The sequence below is a fragment of the Carya illinoinensis genome, chromosome 13, assembly GCF_018687715.1.
Source record: "Carya illinoinensis cultivar Pawnee chromosome 13, C.illinoinensisPawnee_v1, whole genome shotgun sequence".
Taxonomy (NCBI): Eukaryota; Viridiplantae; Streptophyta; class Magnoliopsida; order Fagales; family Juglandaceae; genus Carya; species Carya illinoinensis.
In genome coordinates, this window is record NC_056764.1 from 20,449,961 (window position 1) to 20,454,173 (window position 4,213).

The following is a 4,213-nucleotide window of genomic DNA, read 5'->3' on the forward strand; positions in this document are numbered from 1 at the left end:
TGGCACACTAAGTATAGGGTCACAACAATTGTGATGCATACACTACGTGAGACACATGAATTGTGACACGTAGAATACATGGGGCCACAACAACTGTGTAGTATATATTTAAGCAGTTAAAGAATAAGTTTATAAGGAAGTTCATGTTAAGTCAAGTTTCAGAGCAAGTTCATGTTGAGTCAAGTTTCAGAGCAAGTTCATGTTAAGTCAAGTTTCAGATCAACTTCATGTCAAGTCAAGTTCAGTTCACGTTTCAATTTAAGTTATGTTAGTTATGCTATATTGTACGTCAAGTTATGCTTTGATTGCTTATAAATTCGATTATGCATTCATACTTTTACTGTCATGCATGCATCATTAGCCTGTGTTGAGGTTTTTTGTTAACTTACTAACATTTGTAATCAAATCTCACTGTGGTAGTCCCAACTGTCATTCCCCCCGAATAGTAGATCTTGTTATAGGACCTGAAGGAAAATCGGGAGTTGACCAACTAGACACAGTTGACTGAGCGACGGTGAGACATCAATGTTAATATAGTATTTAACGTAAATTACTACTTGTTTTATGGAGTTGCATCTCCAGTCCTTTTTTGGATCATAACCATTTTTTGACTAGTGTTGTGATCTTAGTTGTTCAATGGGTCTTTATGTATGAAGTATGTTTTTAAGCATTTGGGATATTTTCAGTTTGGTGCATAGTATTGCTAAAGAAAAAAAAATTTATTCGCTGTGAATATTGCATAATGTTAGATGCATGTTAGGAAAATTGCATCTTATATGTCATGAATGGGGACAGGTAACCTTGTGTTGCATGTCTCGACGCTTCAAATGTCCGTTTTATCCCAAACGGAATTTGGGAGCGTCACAAGGTGGTAATAGAGCAATACGTCTCTTGGTTATAAATCCACATGTCCTTAGGATATGCACCAAATATTAGGCTTGAAATTTTAGTCGTCATTGGGCTTGACCTTCATAAGGTATGAGAGGTAGTTTCTTGTTTTAATACATGTACTCGTGTGTTTCAAGAAGGGACACATGACTCATGGTAGAATACCTCGGAATCCTAAGAGAAATAACAATCAAGAGGATCAGAATTCCCCGATGGATGGAGGATTAACTGAGGTGGTATATTTGCTGACCAATGTACTTAGACATCAACAACTACAGCAAGTGCACATACCCCATTAGAGTATATGCTGTCACTTCGAGAGACATAGATGCTGGCACCCTCGGAATTGTAGGAGCTGGCATCATCACTGGTATTTTACTAGGACCTATGTGTGGTTAAACATAGTTAAGGTTGATTTGACTGCAATTGATGGTAGTATTGCATTATTGTTATTTTGGAGTATGTCAAGTCATTAGGATTGGTAAATTGTACACTTTTTGATTCAAATGAGTGCTTGTTTTTAGTGATTGTGGTAGCGTATGAGAATTCAGCTCGGAATCTGAATTGTTACCCTTGTGGTAAGAGTAGGGGTGTGCAAAAAATGTCTTGGGCCGGTCCGTCTGCAGCAACCGAAGTGAGCCCACCCGACATTTGTCGGGTTATTTGGATCCAACTCTCTTATGGGTTGAGATATGCTAACATCGGTCGAAGCCGATGGATCCGCTGTCTTCGTTTGAACCCTTCCTCTGGTTATACAAATCCTAGCCTCCAGTGCACCACGCCGTTCGTCTTCGCCGGTCGACTTCGCCGTTCGTCTTCGCCGTCCAAACTAGTAAGTCCCTCTATTAAACGCATTTCCCCCGAATTGAATGAGGATTTTGTGCCCTGGATCCTTCCTCTCTCTGTTGGCAATTAAAAGATTATCCTCAGGGCTTGTAGAGCTTCGTTTCTGATTATTGTTTTTGGAAAGATTGTTAGTTTTATTTTCCTTTCTGATCAGTGTTGCATGTTTCATCCATTTGATCATATATCGGGTTTCTTCTAATATTTCAAGCAGTAATTATAGCATGCGTCTTAAAAGATTGGTTTTATGATTGCCTATATTTCTATATTCTAGTTTGGCAGACACGAGTAAAAGAGAATAGTATTTCATCGAAAGAAAGGATATACTTGTTCACCTGCATTTGGCAGTATGTATGATGGAACCCATTTACTACAAATTTTAACTTTGATGTTCTTTCTTTCTTAGATACTCAGGTGAACAAACTACAAAACACAAATCTACCCTTTCCACCTTCATTTTGTATGGGAAAATATCTTCTTCAACCTTTAATTGATAGGCGCTCTACACTTTGCAAGGGTCAGGATTATGTCAAGCAACCTATTTTCACTTATTTTTCATTCATCTTAAGGTCCAAAATTGGATAAAAGTGCAATTTATCAGTTTTTTTTTAATAACAAAAACTAAAAAATTCAATCATTTTGATGTTTTGTTCCCAGAATCCTAGTCTTTATGAACATAATCTTGAAAGTCAGGGGGCCACGGCTAAATAAATGCTGAAACTATGTAAGATAGCAATGGAAGAAATGGGGATAATTATAATGATAGACCACAGGGAAATGGTTGAGTAATCTTCTCATGGATGCCAGAGGAAGGTGGACTCAGCTATCATCGAGGTGACCACATATGGATCCATGTTAGAACCTGACCTTCTGTCCTCAAAATAATCTTTGCCAACTTTCTCTGTCTCTCTACCAACTATAATGGTGGCTCCATTGCTTGCTACTCCCTATCAATTAATCAGATAAAATGCATGGAATTAAATTAAGGAAACTGCCCCAAAAGATACCAGTTTTTTAAAATCTATTAGAAGCTGGTTCAATGGCACTGAAATCCTTTCCATACTGTGTCCTCTCCTGTCTTTTCTCACTCAGTGTTCAAAATCTTTTTGTTTCTCTCCTCTCCTCCGTCTTCTCTTAGTCATTATTCATGACTTTCTTGTTACTTCAGAAGAATTTTCTGAATAGAGGTATATGAATCACAAATCAAAACATAATAAGCCCCTCCTCCTACTCATCTTTTTATTGTTCCATTAGACACATATGGATTAGAAATCCTTACCCAAATGAAGTTGTTGATGTCTGCAGTCTTGTCCTTTCCAGTGAGACGGTGCTCGTTTCCTTCCTCATAAGTTGCAATGTGTTCCTTGTGCCTCAACCCTAGCTTTTCAATGGCCTTTTTATTGGTGGCTTCGTACCCTCAATCAGTGTCTCATGGACTTGCTGCTAAATTCACCAGAAGCCAAACAAGAGGCAATGCCATAGCTATGTACACAACTACAAAGGGAATTTTGCACAACTACGAGGAATTACCTTCAAGCCATACTATACTCAGGAAAATGTTTAAGAAAAATACCTACTAATATATCACATTCACATGATACCTATAGTTAGCATGAGCACCAGCCCCATTCCAGTCACCCTGGAAATACAATGCTCCAATAAAGTTAATACACAAACAAAATTATAAGAATGAAAAAATAATCCCCACAAAGAGAGACTCAGAAACAATCTAAACTCAATATTGGAAACCTAAACTCAAAACATAACATTCAATGGAAGCCAATAGATTGTATTAGACCAAAACAACAGAATCTCATTAAAAACGAAAACAAAACCAGAAAGTATTTTTACTTGGCCTTCTCCATTGGTGCCGCTGATGTTGATGCCAGCATATAGATAGGCTTTGCAATGAGCATCCAAAATAATCATTTTAATAATCATCATGTGTTTTTTTAGAATTTGGTCCAAAATCAAGCTTTGCTTATGATGATGAGATTGAGGAGTAACTCAAGGCTTATAGTATGCATGAATGGTATGATTTTCATTTTCACTCATTTTTATATGATTTGCATGAATTAAAAATTCTGATTTGATTTTCCCTAATATTAGTTTCTAAACCTTTGATATTGGATTTGTAGATTCACTTGCAAAATGGTGGATTAAAATGGAATGTAAGTAGTAGCTTTGGAAACCCAAGGATGAGTGGAGGTTTTTGAATTATATGTGATGCAAGGAAATTTTGTTGCTGCCTTCTCAACAAATTATGGAATTGGTTTTAATGGTTTTAACAGCAATTGTATAGAAAAAGATTTTTATTTTACAGTTTTTCTCTTGATAGTTTTGTACTGGTGTTTTGCTCACTCCATAGTAATGAAATGATATTTATTTGTATGGAAAACAAACCAAAGCGGGTGCACAATTGCAGAATTTCGTTAAAACAAAACCAGGAAAAAAGAAAAAAAAGAAAAAAAAAAAAGATCCG

At 36.6% G+C, this 4,213-nt stretch overlaps 1 long non-coding RNA gene across 1 annotated transcript; it reads left to right on the top strand.

Annotated features, from left to right (window-relative positions):
* Positions 1-1,682: 1,682 nt before the first annotated feature.
* On the top strand, positions 1,683-3,975 carry LOC122292749. Its single transcript, XR_006237004.1, has 2 exons — positions 1,683-1,720; positions 3,870-3,975. It is a non-coding gene; the product is annotated as an uncharacterized LOC122292749 (long non-coding RNA).
* Positions 3,976-4,213: the final 238 nt, after the last annotated feature.